This window comes from Mustela lutreola, chromosome 1 (assembly GCF_030435805.1).
Source record: "Mustela lutreola isolate mMusLut2 chromosome 1, mMusLut2.pri, whole genome shotgun sequence".
NCBI classification, from domain to species: domain Eukaryota; kingdom Metazoa; phylum Chordata; class Mammalia; order Carnivora; family Mustelidae; genus Mustela; species Mustela lutreola.
Genome location: NC_081290.1, coordinates 192590763 through 192603236, shown reverse-complemented (window position 1 = coordinate 192603236; position 12474 = coordinate 192590763). Strand labels below are relative to the sequence as shown.

At 43.9% G+C, this 12474-nt stretch overlaps 1 long non-coding RNA gene across 1 annotated transcript in view; it reads right to left on the bottom strand.

Annotated features, from left to right (window-relative positions):
* Positions 1-889: 889 nt before the first annotated feature.
* LOC131837543 (uncharacterized) overlaps positions 890-12474 on the bottom strand; it is a 29519-nt gene continuing 17934 nt past the window's right edge. Inside the window, exon 2 of the long non-coding RNA XR_009356147.1 lies at positions 890-7176. This is a non-coding gene — a long non-coding RNA (uncharacterized LOC131837543). The remainder of the gene's footprint in view (positions 7177-12474) is intronic.

Below are 12474 nucleotides of genomic sequence, written 5' to 3'. Positions count from 1 at the left end.
AGCTGGTGCTGTAGCACCTCCCTAATGCAGAGCCTACAAAGGCAGTGAAGATGAAGGTCTAGCAGAAAAGTAGAGGGTAGGAGTTGCAGGGGCCCTTTAAAAGCATGAGGTCCAAAGACCAGCCCAAGAGGAGACCCTCCCACGGATGGGCACTGAGAGATGATCGCCTTTCCAGTGGGAGGACTTGCAGTCCCAGGTACAATTCAAGCCATGGGTTAACTGACCTCTGTTAAACCTGTAACCTCTTTGGACCTCAACTTTCTTGTTTATAAAAGGGAACAATTCAACCAAATTAACCACATGTGTTGCCCAGCTCGGCAGTACTTTGTGACTCTTTCCCTGAGGTTTGCTTGGTGACCCACGTCATGGTGAAACCGTATGAAATGGACCGGATACAGGTGAATGTCAGCAGAGGCGGATTCAGGAGACCAGATCCCTGCATCCTTGTCATAATGGTCTGCATTTGGGGCCGTAATAGTTTATAATTATTCTTGGTGTATATTCTGTGTCCAACAACTAAAATGCGGTCTGCTCTAAACATCTGAGTCCGTGGTGTTTGGAAAGGCAGACCGTTATTCAGTCTGTAGCCATCCTTACTGGAATCCTGTGCAGACAGAGCTTGAACTGGATGAGCCAATCAGCGAGACCTTTTATCAAACCCTGGAGGTCAGCAGATGTGGGCTTGATGGGAAAAGTGAAATAATGGGGGAAATTCTATCATGGTCATGAAAAGGCACTTACAGTAAACTCTGTTATCCATCAGGGGAGAGTGATGGGTTGTTCTGGTAGGTGGTGAGTAGGCAGTCTTTATAGATGCTGCACGGATTATCAATTTTCAAAGATTGAAAGAGACATGGAAATACACAAGAAAGTTGTGAATACATTAGTCTTCTTTGAGGAGTCCAGAACTTTATTGCACAAACGTTACATAGCAAGTGAGAATGATCAGATTCAAAGTATCATTTTAGTTATTGTCACAAAAACAAAGCTTCTGTTTCCCAATCCTGTCACTTTTGGAAAAGATATTTTTACTAACCATGATTTCGGTTGTCCTCCATTGCAAATGCCGACTTCTCCCCCATTCCTGCTCCATGCTTTAGCCACATTTGGCCATCACCACTTCTAGAAAAAGTCCCAGAATCTACCATTGCACACCTGTGCTCAGGTGCCCTTTCCCCCTGGCTCTCACTGCCCCACTTCCCTACCTGCCAAGCTCAGCCATGGTCGCATGAAGCCATCCATAATATCCCCCAAGAGATGTGACTATTTCCTTTTCAGATCACCCACAGCCCTTCGTTTTCAGCTCCCTTATGACATTTATCTATCGATGCTGTGCTCTTTGGACCACATGAATTTATCTGGCCCCGGCACTTCCCTTTAGAGGAAGTTTGACATGTAATCTGCCTGCGGACATTAATGTTCTCATTGGACATCAGCCTCCTGATGGGAATAGAAACATGATACTATTTGACTCATTTATTTATTTATTTGAGAGAGAGAGAGAGCATGAGCAGGGGAAAGGGCAGAGGGAGAATCAGACTCCCTGCTGAGCGGGGAGATGACTGGGGGTTGGATCCATGAGACCATGACCTGAGTGGAAGTCTGATGCTTCACCAAATGGGCCACCCAGGTGCCCCCCCAAACCTGGTACTGTTTATCAAAATTTTTAAATTTTGAAGTGAATGGTAGTCTGTGTTCCGTATCTCTAGATGGCTGTGAGCATCTTGAGGGCAGGTTCCTATCTAAGCAAACTGCATTTCTGTCTCCCACAGAATCTGGAATGTGGTGGGGAGCAATCAGTGCCTGTTGAATTTAACTAAACATAATCAAAGGACACCTTGGCCCATTTAATCCATTCGCAGAATGCTAGAGACAAAAATCTTCACCAAATTTAAATCTCCCATTTTCAACAACAACAACAAATTATATTTTACATTGGAAAGAAACAGTGACATGCACAATCTCATTTTGAAGCTCAAATGATGCTTCTTTAATAAAGAAGCACCAATAACCTAAAATCTTCCAAGAAATTGTTGACAAACATGTTGGCTCTTGGTTGTTGAGACATGGATTCATTCATTCTCTCCACAGATATTACTACGCACCAACTAGGGGCCAGAAGCTGTTAAGGTGTTAGAGTTGCAGCAGTGAAACAAGGCTTCTTAAACTCAGGGAGTTTACATTCTCTAGGAGGAACAGGATAAGAAAGTAAACAGAAAACAAACATGATTCGGTGATGTAGAGGAAATAAAGGAGCATGGTGGGGGGGGTAGGATGTTAGGTAGGATAGGTGGTCAGGGAAGACCACTTAGAGGAAATGACTGGTTGGCTTGATGAACATGGTAAGTGTGCCATGCAAATATATGAAGGGTCAGTATCCCAGGCAAAAGGAACAGCATGTGCAAAGGTTCTGAAGCAGGAGAATCCTGGGGTTTGAGGAAGAGAATAACAAGGAACACCATGTAGCAGGATAGGACGGAAGAGGGATAAGGTTGTGTGGGACAAGTGGCAAGAGATGAACTCAGAGCAACAGCAGTGCTGAACTTAGACGGCAGTAAGGTTTGGATGTTACACTAAGATGGATGCTTTTGGAGGATGGGCAGCTAAAGCGCCATGTGGGCTAGCTGCTGTGCTGAAAACAGGCGGGAGAAGGCAGGAGTGGTGGGCAAGTCTGCAGGCGCTAAGCCCATTAGGAGGCACTACCATAATCCAGGATGCTGGTGGCTTGAACTATGGCAGCAAGTGGTGAGGGTAGGAAGACGTCTTTGAGTCTGGGATATATATCTGAAGGCAGAGCTAGAGGGAAGGATTGGATATGAATTCTGACAGAAAGAACTCCAGGGTTCTTCACCTGATCGACCAGAAGAATAGAGTTGCCACTTACTGAGATAGAGTAGATTGTAGTAGTAGGTTTTGGAGTGAAGGAGCTCCTCTTGAGGTATGTTAATTTGGGATACTGATTAACCATCCAAGCGGGGATGCTGACTGGGCAATTAGGCATCTGAGATTGGCATTCTGGAAAGATATGCAGGTTGGATACAGAAATGCATGGGTTGCCAGCAATCAGTATTTCTATTAGTCTGTTTGGGCTGCCACGATAAAATACCACAGACTGGTGGCTTAAACAACAGGAATTTATTCCACACAGTTCTGGAGGCTGGGAAGTCCAAGATCAAGGTGCCGGCCAACTTAGTTCCCTGGTGAGGGCTCTCTTCTCAGCTTGGAGACAATCATCTTATTTCTCTGTCCCCACATGGCAGAGGGAGAGAGAAGAAACCAGCTCTCTGGTGTCTGTTCTTGGGAAGGTACTAATTCCATCAAGAGAATCTCACCCTCATGACCTCCTTGTAACCTAATCACTTTCCAAAAGTCTCATCTCCAAGTACGTTCTCATTGGGGGTTCGCAGCTCAATGTAGAAATTTTGGGGGGAATCAATTCGATCTATAACCATATTTAATGCCAACAGAGTAGGGCATAAAAGAGGAGGAAGGGAGGGAGCAGAAAGGGGAGCCCTGGAGTGGGCTGGAGATAAGGCTGGGCCAACAAAACCACTAGAAGGAACTGCCTTGGGACCAGAGAGGAGGGGAGCCAGGGGAGTCGGGTATCCTCAGAACCAAGAGAAGAAAACATCTCAAAGAGGACAGACGGTCACCTCGGTCACACATTGCTAATAGATCAAGTGGTGTGGGGATGCACACTGACCATGCATTTAGCAACTGGCAGGTCATGGTGACCTTGACAAGAACAATTTTCTGTCAAGTAATGCGGGTGAAATCCTGCATGTGGTGTGTTCAAGAGAAAGTGGGGCATGTGGAATTGGAACACCTCCTATCAGTTCCTATTTCTAGGCATTTCACTGTGAGGGAGAGCAGAACAGACACATTCTGCTGTAGCCGAAGAACAACCTGGAGAAAGGTCACCGCCTTCCAAGGGGAAGAGTGCTCCAAAGGCCGCTTGTCACTCCCAGAGGATGAGCCCATGATTTAGAACCTCTGGAAACTGCTCCTCCGTCTACCCACTAAAATCACAGAAGATGCGGGCTCCCTGGAGTGCCCCAACTCAGCAGTCCTGTACAGGCTAGAATGACTAAAACCACCTAACACCTCCCTAGCTCTTCCTTCTTGGGTCTGCAGGCACCATTTGGTCTGGTGCATGAAGACAATGCCCTCTAGGTTTGTCAGAGACCCTGCAAAAAACCCTGAGATATGAAAGGTTGAGAACCCAAAGCCAACTAAAGAATCACATTGTGAGCACATGTCTGGCTAAGGAGGAGGGAGGAAAGGGGGGAAGGTAGGTAATAACAATGAACAGAAAAGTATAAATCAATCTCCAGCTCCCTAAATTTCAGGGTGGTGGGGTACCCCATGGCAATCTGAGATAGTTTCCATTACTTCTAAATCTGTATCAAGTGATGCTGTGAACATATATTCTTTGCTGAGAAGTGCTTCTCCATTGACCTTGGACTGCTTCACACCATAACATGCTTCATCTGCTTTTCATTGTGGCCTCTTTAACCGAGGCTGAAAAGTTGGCAGGAGGTAGCAATCATCCCCAGGTGAAATTTTGCTCTTTTGTTCAGTTTGAAATTTTACTCAACTACATTTTATTAAATCTAATAGGTTTAATACTACTAGGGCTGGATGCTATGCGACTTGGTGCAAGGATACAGTTTTGTTTTGTTTTTTTTTTAAATAAGGAATAGGGGCTCCCGGGTGGCTCAGTAGGTTAAGTGCCTGACTCTTGATTTTGGCTCAGGTCAGTCTAAGTCACTGAGTCTACAACATCTTGGGTTCAGTAGCTAGACCCACTGGCAGTCTTGGGTATTACACTCCAGGAAAAACAGAGCCCAGCACATTCCTGCACAAGGATTTGTATGAATTCATATGGCTCTCTGTAGTAAGAAATCTCTTTTGTATACATTATCATGTTTAGTCCTTGCAACAGTTCTGTCCACATAACGGTGACCCAAGAACAGTCCTCCTCTACCTGGAAAAGCCATTCTCTCCAACTAAACCAGGAAGTGGTAGAGACCTCTGTCTAGTCAACCAAACAGCTGAATCAACTCTCGGTGGTCACTGGTGACTGATGCCCCAGGCAGATGTCCGTCCCTCCTCAACAACCATCTTGAGCAAACAGAATCAGTATATCTGCACTTAAATTTGGAAACTAAGGTCTCTCTGCTCCTAGCTTGTACTGATCTGGCTCCGACCTAAGCCTTCTGACTCTAGATGCAGAAATCTTCCAGAAATCTTCGGAAGCTGCCACTCTCCATAATAACAGCAGGCATAAGCACCCTTCTGGCTGGAGACTGGCAAGTGGCTTAAGTGATTTTCATGGACACTATTTCTCTCTTCAGGTGTTGCTTTGGACAAACTCATGGAAAAGAGCGGAGCACGCCTTTTGGGTTCAGTCTGAAAGAGAAAGTCATCGCTCGTATTTTTCTCAGTCATATTGCATCTTTTCATGTTCAGACATAAATCATGGAGGAAGGAGAGCTACAGAACCACCTGGCATCAAAACAGAGTCCGACTAAAGGGTTCCTCCAGAAGCACCATACACATTTATGTGCCCTTACAAAAAAAAAAAAAACAAAAAACAACAACAACAAAAAAAAACCCACTCGGAGGAATTCATCCAAGTATGGTATGGCTTAAAATGACCAAGTTAAAACTGAGCCACATGCTTTTGTTTAAATACAGATGGTCAGGTTCTGTTTATACACACAGAGCCAACTGCTGATACAAAGCGGTGCCCTAACATATAAACCAGCAAAGCCATTTTAGAACCCAGAGTTTGAAAGAGTCTATATAAATGTAAATTACTGACCAAAGGGAGCATAAAATCTATGGATGTGAAAATGAGACGGCTATCATTCATCCTGCTCCAGTCGGCCAGGGTGGGCTCACAGGGTTTTTCTCCCATTTGGGGAGTCTCTGGAACATGGATGTGGCTAAGCTTCTGTGTGCCCGCATTTTAGCGGGCAGTGACTGGGTGCCCTGGGCTTCCTCTGGGGCTGTTTGTCAAAGCCGGGGTGGGGGGCGTTCAGATCTTGCCGAGAATCTGGGTCTTCGTGCATCTGACTTGTCACCGCTAGCACTAATTTGATCCCTTGGATTCTCCAGCGGGAGTCTTTCAAGCAAATGCTAGGAGTGGCTTGGCCCCATAATTCAGCCTCATGGCCAGTAGACCTGCTTTCTCCAGGGCCCAAAGCGAGCTCTGGTTGGAAATGAAATGCTTCTGCAAGCCGCATGAACTCTTTTACATCACTGACGTTGTGTTGCCTCGAGCGGGGATGGGCGGAGGCCTGTAGTAGCCATTCCCTAAATGGGGCTGCGGAGCATGGAAATACTCCAAGTGAGTTTTCCAAGGCCACACGCTTCCCAACAAGGGAGGATGTGGCTCACAGGGGTAGGGGATTTATAGAATAAAAGAGAATGTCTGCAAACCGCTTGGAGTCCATGCGAGATGAACCCAGGGAGGAACAATCTAGCTAAATGAAATTGTTTTCTTCCTTTCCAACCACCGCATATTAATTGGGTACAAATCAGTCCACTTAATGCCAATTGACATTAAGCAATTTGCCATTTGATGGCAATTGAAAACCCATGCTTACTGCTCCAAACCCTCTTGATTGTTCCAAACAAATTTCCTACCCTAAAGTGGAAATGGATTTAATTTGATCTCTTCAGTCTGTTCACCATTATGTGTAAAACAGTGACATTGGTACCAGGAAATCAGCAGCTACCTGAGCAGTGTTCAAAATGAAGGCAATTCGTCCATGGGAAAAATCCAGAAGGAAGCTTACTCTACAAGTGCAACTATGGCCGCAGACCTGGGGTAGCATTGTTGTTCTTTGGTGTTGCTGACTCATTGCGCTCATCTTTTTTTTTTCCTGAACACCAGAGAGGCTTAGAGTCAAGAAAAGTCCTGGAAAGAATCAACTTCCATTTTGTGACTTCTCCAGTGAGAACATAAAAGGCCTGGAGCACCTGGGTGGCTCAGTGGGTTAAAAAGCCTCTGCCTTCAGCTCAGGTCATGAACTCGGGGTCCTGGGATGGAGTCCCGCATTGGGCTTTCTGCTCAGCAGGGAGCCTGCTTCCCTCTCTCTCTCTGCCTGATGCTCTGCCTACTTGTGATGTCGCTCGCTCTCTCTCTGTCAAATAAATAAATAAAATCTGTAAAAAAGAGAGAAAGAAAGTAAAGGCCTAAGGAAGTCATGTGACTTGCCCAGAGAGTTAAGCACACTAACCTGTTCTCTCCTCATTCTTGTGTCTTCTTTTTTTCTCTTAGATCCCACCTCCACCCCCACCCCCCACCTCCACCCCCCCAGCCCAGCAACCCAGTTCAGAGCTCTGTGGGCAGAGAGGTAATAGGAAGAACCTGCGGTCTTATAACCCAAGGACCTGAGTTCATACTATGTACCTGTTGTCACTTAACTTCTCGGGTTTTCAGTCTCTTTATTAGCAAAACGGGAAGAAAGATCCACATCTCCCAGTGTTTTGATAAGGACTGGATGAAATAATTTACAAAAAGCACATTAAAAACTGCAAAGGGACATGACATTTAAGGCCTTGTCTGACTGCAGCCTGGCCTTGACAGGAGATGGGCCGAACAGGTCCCAGGCTGAAAACCAGGCAAGGAACAAACTTTGAGCCGTCGACGATATTGACAGTAAAAACCGTAACACCCGGTACTCTCTGCTCATACTTGAAACTGAACAAAGATTAGGGATTCGAGGGCTAAAAATACTTGCAGATGTTTGGCATGGCTGTGGTTAGCTTTTTGACTTTTGGAGCAAGTAACATCTAGTGATATTTGTTCCACTTGTTTTTCTTTTAACTAAGTTGTCAGCATATTATTCGAAAACTTTTTTTAAATTCTGAAGACCTATTTTGCAGAAAGATTTCTAATCATGGATCTGAACAAATTTGTAAACATGGCTTTACGGGCCTGCCCTAACGTCGCACTTTCCAGTGAAATGCACAGAGCCCTACCCTATATCCTGCTGGCAGGGACCCCGGACCTTTATGAAAGTGTTTCCAGAAATCCATGTCGATGGCACTCTCACAAGTCCAGGCATAAATGAAACATACAGTCAGCCATAGAAAAAACCCTGGACTAGGGTACGCCACGGGATGCTTCCTATTAACTACATAACTTGGAGCAAGTCACTTTCTCTCTCTGAGCTTCCAAGAGGCCAAATGGGGATAAGTCACAATATCAAGTCCAGGATTAAATGGGATCGAGTCATCCGGTCCCAGTTCAAATGTCCCCTGTGCAGAGGGCAACAGTAGGGGCTGTGATGTGTCACTCTGTTCCCCCCTTTCAGGACTAAGGCATCGCTCCTGTGCCCATAGCTGCTGGGAGTGTTGGCTGCTGACAACTGCCAGCTGGGGGCTCTCACAGATCGCCCTCACCTGTGCCCTCCTACCCAAGGCACCCCATGTATAGTTCTGGCCCCTCAGAGGGTCTAAAGGCCAGCCCTCCAACTCCAGCTCAGGGTACTCAGCCAAGCTGCCCCAGCTACAAAGTTCCCCGTGGCCTTGGAGGCTGAGGCTTTGCTCTGACTCTGTAAGAGCCAAACTTCTCTTTCTTCCAAATCCTGTTGCCTAGACCCCCCCCCACCCCCCAGCATGGGTGTTGATTGGAAAAGAGCTCCACGATAAACTCCCTACGGGGTCATCCCCATCTCTGAGCTATCCTCCCCAGGAACCAACCTGGCCAGGGGCCCTACCCAGCCACTCCAGGTGATGTAAAACCTCCCTCTGGCCACTCGCTATTCCTTTGCTCTTGTCACCGTCTGAAAAAAAACACCATTTACCTGCATGTGTACTGTCTACTGCCCTGCTGTTATAATATATGCTCCCTGAGGGCAGGGGCCTCCTGTGTCTGGCCCACTGCTATATCCCTGGGACCAAGCATGCAGTTGGCACTTCCTAAATATTGTCAAATAAAAGAATATCAGATGTTAAGAGCTTTTAGTCCAGTAAATACAATGAGGCGTACACATGTTAGCTTATATGTTTTTAAGCACTCAGTTTGTGCTCCTTGGAAGGATGAATTACGGATTTTTAATAAATAGGCCAGAGGACTCATCCAGTGAATCACTTATCAACAGATTAATGGATCCTGCCTTGGTTACCATTTCTGTTTGCAAACTAATGGCACAGTTATTTAACCGTCCCCATTACAAGCCCTCTATATGTCCAAATCTATATACATTTAAACATTAAAAAAAAAAAAAAAAACTGAATGTAGTACAGTGTGTTTGTAGGCAAATCCCATTTGGATAAACTAACAGCTCATAACTTAGGAAACAGCTATCAATAAAAGGAACAGATGACTAGCTCAAACAGAGTGTTGTGATAGGCAAGAGCGATTTGCATGTTGATTCTTGTAAGGTTCTGGGTCATGAAGGCTACAAGTCAGGAGATCTGGGCTCTCGTCCAAGCTTTGCCTCTAACTTCCCAACTGACCCAGGTCAAGTCCCTGCACCTCTCTGGTCCTGAGTGTTCTCATCTATGAAATGAGAAAAATGCTTTCTATCTTCCCTTGTAACACTGCAACTCTACATGCCTGTCTTTGCTGATTGATGGACATCAATGATATACTGATGTCAATGAACTACTGTAGACTCTACTACCAACGATATCTAGGACAGGCTAAAAGATCTCATAACCTACAGGATACTTGTGGCAAAAAGTAAATAATCTCTGTTCTGAATTCAAGGTCATACTTGAACTGATTTTTCATGAGATTAGATTAATAACTAAAAAGGCAAAGAAGCTGGAAGCCAGCAGGTGGTAGAATATATATGACTATCTTCGATCTGTGGGATGAGATCTGTTTACCTAGGCCATGAGAGGCAGTGTTTTTAAGAATGGTTCCCCCAGGAATGCCTGGGTGACTCAGTTGATCAAGTGCCTGTCTTCAGCTCAGGTCATGATCCTGGGGTCCTGGGATTGAGCCCCCAAGTTGGGAATCCTTGCTCAGCAGGGAGCCTGCTTCCCCCTTTCTGTCTGCCCTACCCACTCCTCATGCTCCCCCCATCTCTCTCAAATAAATGAATAAAATCTTTTTAAAAAATGGTTCCTCCAAAAATCTTTTGAGAAATGCAATGATCTCCTTTCCTCAGTTGGTGTGAACCAAACGAGGAGGTGTCAGACCCCATCTACTCTCCCATTTTATTTTGAGCCCTAGCTCAGAAAATCATGACCTTTGCTTCCTTCATTGCTCTTTCCTCCGCAGCTTCTCTCTCCCTCGCGGTGCTTACCCTTCAAGGTCCCCTCCTCGGCTCTCCTCTCCATGTGCTCATCCCAGATGATGAGCTCATCCACCTCCACAGTTCGGTCATAGCAAATGACTCCCGTGGCTGTATGACATTGCAATTTCTAGATCAAATTCCCAATTGCATACTGGACAGTTTCACTGGTGATCTCAACACCTCAAACTCATATCTTTACATAAACTTAACTTTTTTCTCATTCATACTCCCTTTACATAGTTCCCCAAACTCACTGCCTTCACTTAGCTTGTGGTGGGACTCATTCACGTTCTTGCTTCCAGACTCTAAACATTCACTAAGTCCTTGCCTTTTCCCTTTTCATGGTCTTCTGCATAGGTCCCATTTCCATGGCTCCCACCCTAACACAGCTCTTAAAGAGGAGGACCCATGCAATAATCAACTCTCATGTTACTAGTCTAAAAGTGGAAATAAGCAACAGTCTGAAAAAAAAAAAAAAGTATAGGCCTAATTCACTTACAAACATAGATAAGGCAACATGAAAGAAATTATTAGCCAACCAAATCAAACAATGAATAAAGAAGACATTATGATCAAATTGGGGGTATGCCAGGAATTCATCTATGGCATAACGTTAGAAGTTTGATTAACATAATTTATTGCATTAACAGACTGCAGGAGAAAAACCATGTGCTCATACCCAGAAGTACAAAGACACAGAAAAATTATTAAAAATTGTTAAAACTCAACACCTATTTCTAATTTAAAAAGAAAAAAAGTTAGCAAACAAAGAATACAAGGGATTTTTTTTACATCTACCAAAAACATCTCTCAAACATCATTTTAATGATCAAATGTTTAGAGTTTTATAGGAAAGTTGCAGATATTCCAACTATCAACACATTGGTCTTTATGATCGAAGTCCTGAGCAGGACAGTAAGAAAAGTCCAAGAAATAGCAGGTACAAGACTGAAAAGAGAAACGGAATTGTTAGTACTTGCAGTTGACATGATTTCCTACATGAAACAATAAAACAAAAGAATCTATAGGGAAAAATACCAAACAGTAGATTTAGTAGTGTTGTATCTAGTATAAATAAACAAAAATTAATTGCCCTCCCTTATAAACTAAACAAAAAATGTTAATGTAATTTTACAAATACCATCTATGACACCCAATATAAAGTAACCAAATAATTAATCCCACAGAAAATGTAGACTATCTTTAAGGATAAAGTGATATGACTTTATTGAAAAAAATATTTAAAAGACCTAAACAAATAGAAAGATGTGCCAAGAATACTATGTCCATTATTCCCAAATTAATCTACACATTCAAAAGAAATTCCGATCAAAGCCCTAATAGAATTTTTCATGGAACTTAAGAGGCCAAATTCTATAATGCATGAAAAAGCAAAAGGCCAAAAAAAAAAAAAAAAAAAAAAGGCCAAGACAATCTTAAAAAACATCTGCTCTAAATGATTTCAAGACTACACTGTGAAGTTGGAAAATGGATAAACAAATAAACACACTCACACACACACACACAAACACACACACAGAGAAGCTATGGAGCTCAAAGACAGCTCTGTGCATATGAGGAAACTTGACATATAATAGAGGAAACGTTACCAATTAGGAGAAAAGGATGGCAATCCAATAAATGGCACTAGGGTAACTAATTCCTTTGAGAAAAGAGAAAGCTTTCTGTCTTATTCCACACCCATTAAAAGCCATTGATATGAGAAACAAAAATATAAACTTTATAAGTTTTGGAAGACTTAGAAGAGAACATGTTTATGGCTTTGTGATGTTGAAGAATTTCTTAAAGACTCAAAACATAATATGACTATATTAAAATCAAAATACTCTGCACTTCAAAAGACATCACTGGAGGCAAGATGAAGAAGTAGTTTTTCCAAAATACATATAACGCTGAACAAATTGCCAAAACCAATCATTTCAAGGCCCTAGAAATCAACCAGGAGTAGACAATAAATTGGAAAGCTTGATTCTTGAAAAGCTGCTAGAACAAGGCAGGGGTCTGTGGTCTTCTCGCCTGGGGCTGCTCCCATTTCTTGCCCTGGTTTGGTAGGCAAGCACTGTAGCTTCGCCAATGCTGGGCCAGCTGCAAAACCTGGAGCTTCGTGGCCAGAGAGAACTGGCTTAATACGTAATGGTGGTTGGAGAGATGATGTGGGGAGCAAACACCCAGAGCTTTTCCGGCTGAA